Consider the following 13,105-nt stretch of genomic DNA (forward strand, 5'->3'; position numbering starts at 1 on the left):
GATTCGCTGCGGAACTCTAACGTGTTAGCCGTAATCTGCATTAGTCTTAAACGAAGCTGATGATTAGTGCAGAACGTAATTTTTTTAAAAGCTTTATTTCAACTTTAAACTGGACTACATGTAAGAACTGCCATTCAAGTAATTTCTTTTGAGATCGCTTTATTTATCATAAGGTACTTTGTGTTCATTTGTTCTGTTTTTGTTTTTAAACCATTTTTTTGTTAACTTTTGTCCTGAAGCGACGAACGACCAGAAATAGATTTTAACATGGCCGAAAAAAAAAAAAAAAAAAAAAAAAAGAAGCCCGTTTACAACGGAATAGAATATGTTTGTGTGAAATACACTGTTTGAAACGTTAGATTTTTTTTTCTTTACATCATGGTGCACCTTTCTGTTATAAATACATAATATATATATTTGAATTCATACCATCAGCCGCTAGTCTAGGCATCTCTCTCTCTCAGTGATTGTATCTTAATATGGCTGAAACCTATATACTTTCATATTCATATATTATTTACTTTCAAAGGCAAACTTCGCTGGGTTTTCACGAAAGTATAACGAAAACAATGATATTCTTGAACTATATATATTCATTGAATTTCTTAGAAATTATTTTCGGTCTGAACTATGTAAATGGTTTACATAGAAGCTGTTCCTTGCTGGATATTTTATGTTAGATACAAATAATAGAGTAAAGAGGAGCTTGTAACGCCATTTTGCTTTCTCGATTCCGTTTTTACAAAGAATTTTAAATTAAAATAATAATCCACGTGTTTGTGATGGAAATAGAAGACTTTTTTTTCGTTTGTAGATCCTAACTGTATAATTAAATTATTTGATTTTTAATCACAAGCAAGTTAATATACTCCCCAACAGTTTAGGTAGGGTATAAATATTTCTTTGGTTATGACATTGGTATAAAAATTTGTGACATTTTTCCATCACCGTCGACTGTTAAGGTATATTTATTTTATGAAAAATACTTAATTTTCGGGTTAATTTTTTTTGTTTTCAATATTTAAAACGTTTTAAAGTAGTTGAGGTATTCATCTTGTTTGAAAAGATAAAAATTATTCATCTTAGCTTTTCTTTCTACTTCACAATGTTTATTATCTTCGGTCAAGTAATTAAAAATTCGTTGCTGAAAAAAATGATGTTTGATCACTCATTCATACTTTAGTAAAAAAAGATCTTTTAATGAAACTAATTACGGCAAATCATCCTATGGCGGAGTATATCTGATTTAAAATGGGCTTCCTTTATTATATAAATGCCATCCATAAAATTCTCATTATATCTCCTTAAAACTATACTATAATAGAGTATGTATAAATATACACGTTTGGATAAATTTAAAATGAATCCTTTCGGTCAGTTGTTAATGCTTGCTTCCTTTATTATTTAATGTATCGAATTAGGATTAATAGACTAAACATTACAACAAATGCTGGCGAGTTTGGCTTAAAGATTTCCCAAATACATGCGTGACGGTATTAAAAAATCATTTCCAGGAACGAGATTGCAATAATCAAATCTTTCCTCATGGGTTTATATAAAACATATTAAACCTTGTGTTTGGTCTAAATTTATTTTCCCTGTATGATCATGTTCGGACTTCTGTTCGTAATATTTTCCTCTTTTTTATGTTCTAAAAATGGTGGGTTTCATTTTGTTTGTTTTTTTCCCCTCTTTTAATGGCGCTTTGTAATATGGTAATCGACAATATATGTATATACATATCTGTATGCAATAATAAATCTCTGAACGAGGTATAAACGGTATGTTTTCATAGAATTAATTAAACACATTGCAGAGATATTTTTTAAACAAGTTACAAATAATCATCTAATCTCTTTTTCATATCCAAAATTATTTTAACTTTAGTATTCTGCCTACTAAAAGAATTAGACAATATTCTCCATTAGTATTGAAATAACTATATCTCTCAAAAAGTTATTGACCTGTTTATTTTGTTGCTTGGTACTAACTTGCAGTGTGGCTGGGTGGGGGCTGCTTAATTTTTTATTTTATTTTTTTGTCTATATGAATTCTCATACTAAGTTCATTCACCTCGCTGCGCTCTATTCGAGGGAGAGAGAGAGTGGGATTGGTATATTCTGTTTTGGTTCGTGCTACTACCTTCAGTTTAGCAACGCTAAAGCATACTTCTTGAAGATGGTTTGTAGACATGTAATAATTGTCAAAATAAAAAAATATATTTTTTGACAGTTAATATCTTCCAGTTGAATTCGATTATATATACAATATTTTTCTGCATCGACACAAACCTGCCTGTGTAACCTTCTTGGTGCAGATTGTGAAATAAATATTGTTTATGTATAATTATTCTATTTATGTGTTAAAATAATTTTGTCTTAAAGGATACAACACCCGTCATAGTGGATTTGATCACTTTGAAGGCGAACTTCAAACAGTCACGTGATTTGTGGTTCTTTACAACTTTGTGTATCCTTACATCAGATTAGCCATTGCCTTTTCAGTGGAATTCGGCTGACGGGGATACATGTTCTCTTGAGAACATTGTAAAACCGGTACCATTGCTTGTGCCCCATAAATAATCAGTTTGACAAATTGCAGCCGATAAAATCCATTCAAGACTAGCATGAAGTAACTGAAGTCCGTATAATTGAGTAAACCCTTGAATACAGCGCCTTCCATCACTAACAAATATACAGGATGATTATAACTGGAAAACCAGTGTTTTGTGCTTCCTGGTCCGCTTGAGATCAGTTACAAAGAAATCTATTGATGTACTTAGCAAGAAAAGTTTTAAAATATAGATAACCCTTGCTTTTTATAAATCATATTTGACTGTAAGCAAGTTATGACTAACAGGTTTTTAAAAATGTTCAATCAAGCATTAGTTTAGCTTTTCTGAATCCCTAAATATTTTAAATAAGCGAAGTCGCAGGTTTAAGAATCACAATTCTACGCGTTCGTTCGACGTACTGCTGCTTTCAAAAGAAAAGAAAAAGGTGGGAGGCTTCTTTCCTCATAACTCAACTTAATGAAGATTGATTCAGGCTTAAACTACTACTTTTCCAACCTACGAGGAATTTCCTCTACGTTAGTCATTCTCAACTCCTTTGATCCTTCAGTCCCCCCCTCTCTCTCCCACAAGATATACGCTGTCTATGCGTTATCGTGTTATCGCTAGTCACTAATGCAACTAATTATATTAAATATCAGCTTGTTTACACTTATAAACCACCTATCTTGCTAACACTATTATTTCGATCGTTGGTGATAGTAAAACGTAAGAAGCAGTTTTTAAATTGCTCTTTACACAATATGTGGTCAAATTTATATTTAAGGAAGCCAGGTACCAAATTTTACTAATTCCATGAATCTTTTTATCTCGATAAATAACTTAGTTTGACTTGTATAAAAAATGTTTTCTAATATGAGGTAGCTATACAAATATATATTTCATAAATAGAATTATAAGCTTTCACTATATATCGACTGTAGAAATGATCTGATGTTAGGACATATAAACTCCATAGCTTTGGAACCGAATACTCACCTTATTTTCCTTTATGGGAGTTTATATATCCTCATATTAAACAATTTAGTCAATATTAGGTGAAAGTTTATTCTATTCACAAAATTTTCACTCGCCACCGTTTCCTAATTCATACAAAATTCGAACGCATATATAATTTAATTCTTGTATAAAAATTATTTTTGATCATTTAGACGTATAATTGTTTTCTTAAAATCTGTAATTAGAACTCGCCATTCTGAGACTTTTTTTGGTCATAATTTCTTGTATACGTTTATTTGAGAGAAAATGTTCCTTGGAATTGTAAAACAGGTCGTGTCGAGTCTAGGGCCCGTGAACAGTGGTGTCATTTTGTTTCTACCCTGGTTACAAATGTAGTAAAATATCTTTACTTATCTCAACAATATTAAATAGCTTCACAGTAACTAAATTTGATTAAAACGTGAACTTAAATGTTGCTTTTTATCACTTCCCTATTTCAGTGTCTTTTTTGGAAAGTTTAATTCCAATCTGTCTCCCTCATCTTAGCAATCAATTATCCTACGGTATACTCTTCGCTAAAATTGCATTCATATATATACATGTATATATATATTCTTTTGAACGCCTGGAACAATAAATAAATCTACACAAACATTGTTATATTTATAATCCTAGCCTTCTTCATTTTTGCAAGAAAATATTCTGATTGCGGTGAAGATGGTCTTCTGTATACTTGGTCCATTACATTGTCCCCCGCATACTATTTGACTAACATTGATGAAATGGCCGCCAACTGTGATCTCAGAATTCAGTATCCCTAATTTACGAGTATTATTTGCACGTTCTGGTTAAGAAAGCAACAGTTATATGTCCTAATTCTACTTAGGGGCCCATTTCAGTTCCCATGGGTTCTAAATGCCTTTAATCCTGAAAATACTAAACCCCTTGACTTAGACACCTTAAACGAAACGTTATTAGGGGAGACAATAAACACAAAAATTTGTAACCTTTATCTTGACAATCCTGGGGCAGTAACATACCGTTTTCACTTTGGCAAACAATCTACTTATAAAATGAGTTGGCATCATAGGCAATTAGTTACTGTTTAAATATATGGAAATTCCAGTCGTTTTAGTTAGATACTTTCACGATGCCTGCTTCGAGGAAAACCGAATATTTGCCGCCCAGGGATTTTCCACTGGTATCCATTAGTGATAATAATTCTTTTCGAAATTGTAGGGGAAGGGACTAGTAGATTACAAAGAATCCCGTGCTCGTGTCATTAAACTCGAAAGGATGAAAGACAAATTCGACCTCGGCGGAATTTGAACTCAGAACGTAGAGACAGGCGGACGAAATACCTATTTCTTTACTGCCCACAAGGGGCTAAACACAGAGAGGACAAACAAGGACAGACAAACGGATTAAGTCGATTATATCGACCTCAGTGCGTAACTGGTACTTATTTGATCGATCCTGAAAGGATGAAATGCAAAGTCGACCTCGGCGGAATTTGAACTCAGAACGTAGCGGCAAACGAAATACCACTAAGTATTTCGTCCGGAAAATAATGTTCGTGTATGGTAAGAATTTTGGCCAGTGCTCATTATGAGTGATTTTATTATGCAGATCGAAGTAGTATTTTGTATGATGGAATAATAAATCTAAAATAAGTTGGAGTTATGAATATAGTAAAAATGAAAACTAATAAATGATGCGAACGTGAAAACAATAGGCAATACCCAGAATCATGCGTTGGCTGAAGTCTTTTGATTTACTCTGGTTGGAGAGATTTGTCTATCAGAGGACCATCTACGTGTCCCCAGAATTCCTGTATGCTGATAACCGTCATGTGTGTCTGATCCTCTTTTTCGGAATAGCGTTTCACGAACGCCCGTGTGTGTGTACATGTACGCACATATTAATCAAGCTAATTTCTCGCGGTGATTTTTATCCCTATTTTCTTATGTTCTCATCTATCACGACCCCTTGCGTAGCATCCTCAACGTTAAAATTTTTTTAATGGAAATTACTGAAGAATGTTACGATTTCGATAACGAAAATCTAGAGGTCGCTACATCCTAGATTTCGGAACCAAATATTAGGTTGAAATTCACAACCAATGCACGTTTCAGAACTGCTGACCAAAAACTTGAAATAATTATATCCTTAAACAGTGAGAAAAATAATAACTGCTGTCCTGAAAATGGAAATCAAGAAGAACTGTTTCGATTTGACTCGTAAAAAAGCAAAACATTGCAATCGGCTCTTTCCGTGAAAAGCACATCGTCTTTGTCAGTTGACGAAGAAAGCTAATGGGTTGTACGTGCTTGTTCTTTGTGTGTGTCCCTGTTTTGTTTTTTTGTATTTATGTGTTGTGGAATATAGACATAACGAAATTATGCCAGCAATGTCGTATTTTAAACTTGAAGAAAAAAAAGCCTTGCATATTTGTTCTTACCTGTTTCATGTGTGTATGTAAAATCCGTAAATTTCCAAACAGAAAACGAGAACGATGTATCATTTATAGTGGTCCATATGGGGTTTTTTTTAACCACTAGAGAGCAGAAATATTGCAACATGTACACACACAAAGAACAAGCACATACAGACAGACGAAGAAGCACACGCATACACAGAGACAGAGGAGCACGCACGCGCAACCCATTAGCTTTCTTCTATTTCGTCAACTGACAAGACAACGTGCTTTTCACGGAAAGAGCCGATTGCAATGTTTTGGTTTTTCCTAGTCAAATCGAAAGAATACCATATATATATAAATGTGTGTGTATGTATATATTACTATCGTTAGATCAGTTTTTTTTTTGTAAGTCTCAGTTACGCAAGCTAGTTTGTAATACGTTAATAATGAAGCAAAATTCTATCATCATCATGAATGTAAAAAGAATCAACTCAAAGTTGCACCCGACATTCCTTGACAAACAAACACGTTAACCAAAGAGCATTGGCGTTTGGCAATTTTGGAATATAGCGTGCCGAATTATTTACGAAAGTGAGGCAAGTGTAGTAGTAGTAGTAGGCTTTTTTTCTCTTCTCCAGATTTAGTTTCCTTTCTGTTTCACAAGCAAAAATAACATGTGCAATAAAGAAAAAATGACACCAGTCAACTGTCTCAATAAGTAGCTTTTGCAGGAATGGGATGCGTTTTCTAAATAAGACAGTTTTACACACGAACTATATGTATCCGTGCTATGGCCGCGTTTAATTTCAATTATCTTGAAGCACTTTCATATTTTATGAACAAGGCGACCTTTCGTAGAGTTGGTTGGATACAAAATCTGACCACTGGTAACCTATAATCATGCGAAGCATTCTGGTACACAAGACATTCAAGTGGCTCCTAAGGGCCCATACGACAAGGGGGGGGTCAGAGACCTAAACTTTTGTCCGCTCGAGTATTGGCAGTACTAAACACACTTGTCCAATAAGTCTACAGCTACACCAGTTCAGAGACGAAAGGAGGGTACCTAATACTTTAATTAGTGGATATATATACTTACAAATCTTTCCTAGACCCCCACCCCTCGTATTTCTGAGGTCTTTTGAAGTTGAAACATTTTTTAATGGAAAATGTAGCTGCTTTTAATGTACACAGTTGCTCGCTCTTCTATCAGATGCACTTGATATTTTAATTTCTTTGCAAAAATTGTGATCTGCTATTGTATGGTAATCTTCTATGAATGAATTCATTACAATATCCTGCTAGTTTTATTCACATCCTATCTCTGTTGTGTGGACGTGAGAGGTTTTTTTAGAAAAAAATAATTTTTCTGTGATCTCTCACCCATTAATAAGGAACAGGCTTATTGCTAGTGGATAAGTCTAAAAATTTTGCAAAAATCGGGGCATGTGTTCGTTTAAGCCTGGGTTTTTTAATAATTCTTTCTGCAAACATTTTATCATTCCCTTCTTTAACAGATGGGTCTTCGGATTTGTATTGCTTTGAACATCAAATATTCAGAATTTGTTTAAAACAAACATTTAAATCAAGAGGTTGAAGGATTTACAACTTTTTTTTATGCGTGTGTGTGTGTGTGTGTTTATGAATATAAAAAAGTAGTTAAATTTTACTTTCGTTTTGCATTTGAAGTATAAATATATTTTGTTTGTATTTGTAAATACATTTTCATCTTAAATAAATTTTGAAAATAACCGCTATTACAAGATATTTTGTTCATTATCCATGATTATTATATATAAATGGATTGAGATTCCTTATTGTTTTTGTTTTTAAAAGAAAAAAGAATTTTTTTGCAGATTCTGAATCTAACGTTCAAAACAAACAAAATCCGAAGACAGTTTTTTAAAAAAGTATTTTTAAAGAGGTGTTTTTAAAACCACATAAAATGCCAAACATGTACCCAAACTGATTGGACGATAACTGAATTCAGTCATTCATAATAGATTTCATTACATTAAATGTTAATAGGCAACAACAATTAACGAATAAGAGATAAAATTGCTTTACTTCGAAACAAATTCACTTTCTCGAGGGATGACTGTGAACAAATGCTTGTTGTTCCCCATATAGGATATCCTCCTACTGGGTTGTTTTGGTAATTTTCTCTTATAACAAGCCACTTTACCATTGCATAATGAAGTTGCAAAAGTTGTTTCTCTTCATCTTGGATACAGACAGCTAATCTGTCCTGGGGTAATTTGGGTGCAGTTAAAAATTATTGTTTAAGATCAAGCTGCCATTAGAAACACAGTGTGAAGTAAGTATAGGAGCAATTCATGTGACAAAGACAAATTATTCATGCATGGAACTGCAAGCCCTTTAGCGAACTATTATTAATCAAACCATAAACCCATTAGCATTCAGATTACTCTGTCAAATTTAATGTTTATTTTGTTTTGAATTAATCGTGCATTACCACATAGCTTTGACATTTCAATAATATGGCTATTTTTTAGAATGATATTGTAGGGTTGGTGTGAGAAACTAGATCTAGCCATTTAGAGCATAAAGCCGATAGAATATTTGAGCTGGGTATGGCCTGTTTAACTGCTAAAGGGTTAATGAGTGACAATTGTATACAAGATCAACACTGTCACACTGGACTTTTTGACCCTTTAGCATTTAAACCGGCCACATCTGGCTCAAATATCCTTCGTTTTATGTTCAACCTGGCCAGATTCAGCCTATCACATCTAACCTACATTGTTAGTCTAAAACTAAACAATTGCAAAATAAATTCAAAATAATGTGAACAAATTAGTTACATTTGATAGAATGATCTGAATGCTAAAGGGTTGAAGTGTCTAGAAGACACTACACTCTTTATTTTGTTTCTTAATGGTTCTATTTTGTAGGTAAATCACTTGCCTTAAACAAGGTAAACACTTGAGTTATGAAGAAGCATCTAAAATTCTAAATGATGATACAATTCTTAATTGAACCCAAAATATCTATTCTGACAACCAAGCTGGTCCGCACCACAATATTAGAATTTTTCAGCAATGACCAAAAAGACTGCTTCCAGCTTGTTTGACAAAATGATTAAATGCTTTTCTAAGTTCCAAACTGGTATTGCCTTAGAAAAATCAAACCTATGTAGAGTAATTTAATTTTGAACCACCTATTTTCCATGGCTTCTGCATTCTTTGCCAGAATGTTTTAGTCAAATGTGTGTATTTATCAAAGCCCATCCATATACCACTTATTAGGGACCACTGAGGTCCCAGGAACAATCTGTTATTTGTATCCATGTTTCTGCACTAATCGTTGAACCCTTTTTCATGCTGATATATATATATATATAATATATATATATATATATATTATATATATATATATATATATATATATATATATATATATATTAATATTATATATGGAGTGGTGAAGTACGACCTTTGAACTTTAGGCCTCACCAAGGAAATGACTAGTGACCGAGACTTTTGGAAATATGCTGTGCATGAGAAGACTTGGCAAGCCAAATGAGACCATAGCCTCGTGGCCTATGCCAGGGGCGTAACCAGCCCACTTATGCGTACCTTTTCCTTCTTTGGACACTAAACTCTGCTTGTGAAGACCTGTTGAGGCAAATGAAATCAAAATCAAATTCGATGACTGGCATCCTTGCTAGCGGGGTGCAAAGAGCACCATACGAGTGTGATCGTTGACAGAGCGGCTAACCGGCATCCATGTCAGTGGCACATAAAAGGGCACCGTTAATCGTTACCAGCATCACCTTACTGGCACTTGTGCCCGTGCTAGTTGGGTGCTAAGAGCACCATGCAAGCATGATTGTTTCCAGAGTGGCTAACTGGCTTCCATGCTGGTGGGCATGTAAAAGGCACCTGTGCCGGTGGCATGTGTAAAAAGATTTGAGCTAGGCCGTTGCCAGTACTGCCTGATTGGCCCCCCCCCCGTACCGGTGGCATGTAAAAGTGCCCACTACACTCTCAGAGTGGTTGGTGTTAGGAAGGGCATCCAGCTGTAGAAACTGCCAGATCAAGATTGGAGCCTGGTGCAGCCATCTGGTTTGCCAGCCCTCAGTCAAAATTGTTCAACCCATGCTAGCATGGAAAGCGGACGTTAGACGATGATGATGATGAAAACAAAGGCCCTTAATTTTCTTTTTACCTCACACTTTTTTTTCCCTCTATTTAAACTGGCCATATCCAACCCCAATATTCTACCTTTTTTTAACATTCAAACTGCCTTACATTGTCATTCTTAAAATAAGCAATCGCCTCATTGAAACCTCAAAGCTGTGTGATAATGCATAATTAATACAAAATGATATGAATAAATAACCATTACATTTTACTGAGTAATCTGAACACTAAAGTGTTAAATATCAATGATTCATCATCTTCACTAGTTTGGCTCAGCTTATTTTGCTTATTTTCCATAATGTTAAGTCTCTGAAATGTTGATACCTTTGCGTACTGGTGTCTTTCTAAGAAAATATCAGTTTCTAAAATAGCACTGTTGCTGTTCCTGAGGAAGGTTGTATACTTTGACAAACATCAGAAATTCACCCACCTCAATAAAAGTGAAAATTATACCAAAGTAAATTGATGTTTGCAAGAGATTTACTACTGTTCTTCTTTTGTCTGAACTCAAAGCATACTATTCAATATTGTATAATTTCCATTTACTTTTGTAATTCTACTGCTCTCTTTCTATTATATTAATTTAAAAAAGAATTTGTCATGGTGGTGAGGATTTCTGCTGGTTGGCCCTCATTCCATTTTCATTTCTGCATTACCACCACCTCACAACATACACATTCATGGTTTTGGAAGTAATAGTTTGTTGGTCATTTTTGAACAAAACCATACATGGCACCAAATTTAAACTGGCACACTCACATTTGACTAGAAACATCAAAGAAACAAGTCATTCCACAAAACCACCTTTTTGCTCCATTAAGGATCAAGTAACCAACAATACCAAATCCCAGCAAGCTTTTGACAGCATGGGACTGCTTGTTGATCCCTACTTCCTTTGATGATACCACATGCAGCAATCTAGGGGATTCAGATCAAGAGCTGGGAGTTACATGTTCACAGTCTTCTCCAGTTTTGCCTGCTATAACTACCCTGTCATCATGTAGGACTTGTACCTCATGCCCTTGACTATTACACATCTGACAGTGAATTCACCAACTTGAAAACATTGATCTCCTGGACTTGGTGAGAAAACTCAACCATCCTGACATGGCATCAGATCACCAAGAATGTTTTTCCCTGGCCACTAAAGTCCTTCAGCTTTTTCTGATTCTGAACCATATTCAAGGAGCTGTTGTTGGTAGCTAGAATTTTGATGGTAATGGTGTTTTTGTTTCATGTGTCAGATCAGAATCTACCTTGTTGATGCTGTCTGTATCTGAAATAAAGTTAAAATTTTGTATTACATCGCCTTAAATATCTGACCTACTAAGACATTCATTGCCAATATAGAATTGGAAGGCATTATCGTAAATTTCACAATCATGGTTTTACATTTAGAATAAAAGTAGAGTAATGAATGTATTAAGGAAGTATAGAAAAGTACTATGTCCCCTTTTCCAAGTAATTGTTTTAAAAAAAGTGTACTTACTGGCAAGTTCACAATTTTCTTTCATGCTTTCATTCAAGAATGATCTGGTGGAGTCAAATACTACTATCCTTAACTATATATTCCATATAATTATTTTATACTTGGAAACATGTTTTTTCTTTTTTTAGAAAATTTAAAGTGTACATTTGCATTGTTTTTTTTCTTTTTCGTGTGTGTGTATTCTATTTATTGACCTACACTAATGAAAGAGGGTAAGATTTAAACAGGCAGTGATACATTGGACTTTGTCAGTAATCCAGCTAGCTTGACAATATTCATAGAACTTGAAAAACAATACACAATTGCAGGCTGAATATCTATAAGATGGTTTTTCTGAGATGTCACGTGTGTATTTGAGCTGGGAACATTGCTGAATCTTATTTTTCATATTCTTTTTTTATTATTATTATTGGATTTCATTTGCAAATTTTGGTCAGTTTGCTTTATATCTATGTTAAAAGGTTACATGCAATAGCTGTGTTTCTAATATTTCATTTTTTTTTAAAGATTTTTCAAACAGCTAATTTATAGATTATATGGGCTGGTAGTTATTTTAAAATCATAAAGACCTTTGTTTAATTCTATCATTTGTCCTTTACATTTGCTGTTTTTTTTAAAGATAAATCAGATTTTTAGTGTGAATAGATTTCATACAATAGATGACCTACCTAGTTTTATCTAATGAGCTCTCTTTCAAAACTAGCATTGAGATTCAGTATTCTTATCTCCTGCTGGTTTCTATGCCAGAAAAATCAATATTTATTTCATTCAATTCTTTTTGTGCTTAATGCCTCTAGAGGGCTGGATTCTGGAATAGTATTTGCCTCATAATCCTCTCATATATATATATATATAGTGTTGATGGCTTGCTCCACCTCTGTTGCTATATCCACCAATAAAATGTAATAATACCATTGATTATTTTGGTTTTTTTTTTTTTTCAAAAAATGGAAGAAAAGGTATTTAAGTGTGCAGTCATCAGTCACTTTACAATAATGATTAAAGCTGTTTACCTTGTTTATCTAAACTTTCAGGGCTTCTGTATCAAAAGTTTTGTTTAGAAGCTAATTTAAAACTTAATTGTCACATTCATCATGGTCAACAATAATCTGACAGAACAAGTGAAGATTTATAAGCTGGGCTAAGATTGTATAGTTGCATATTCTTATAGTTAGTTACACTGTCAGACTTAAAAGAAAACAGTCAGTGACCATCACTGTTTATGCCAGTTGCTGAAAATCTCAGATTGTAAAAGCTACTTAAACTCTTTAGCTTGTAAACTGGCCATATCCAGCCCAAATATTCTGTTTTATGATAGATCTGGCTTCTCACACCTATCCTACAATATCATTTTATAATCACATTGAAATCTCTTAAGCTGGAATAATGCTTGATTAATTCAAATTAATTTTTTAAAAAAAAACTTCCCATAAGTAGCAAATGGCTCAGCTCCTTCAGCATCAAAGAGAAAATGTGGGAAACACATAGTGCATTCGTATTCAAGAAATGTCAAAAAT

The 13,105-nt window shown here is 33.8% G+C and overlaps 1 protein-coding gene across 7 annotated transcripts in view; it reads left to right on the top strand.

Annotated features, from left to right (window-relative positions):
• Window positions 1-13,105, top strand: part of LOC115216597 — a 66,521-nt gene continuing 53,416 nt past the window's right edge. For 2 of the 7 annotated variants that reach the window (XM_029786068.2, XM_029786070.2), the window contains exon 1: window positions 7-120. The gene's annotated coding sequence lies outside the window, so the exon portion shown is untranslated. Of the gene's footprint in view, window positions 174-13,105 lie in introns of all 7 variants that reach the window. The other 5 variants (XM_029786067.2, XM_029786071.2, XR_005001060.1 and 2 more) reach the window with 4 other exon arrangements.

Source organism: Octopus sinensis, linkage group LG10, assembly GCF_006345805.1.
Source record: "Octopus sinensis linkage group LG10, ASM634580v1, whole genome shotgun sequence".
NCBI classification, from domain to species: Eukaryota; Metazoa; Mollusca; class Cephalopoda; order Octopoda; family Octopodidae; genus Octopus; species Octopus sinensis.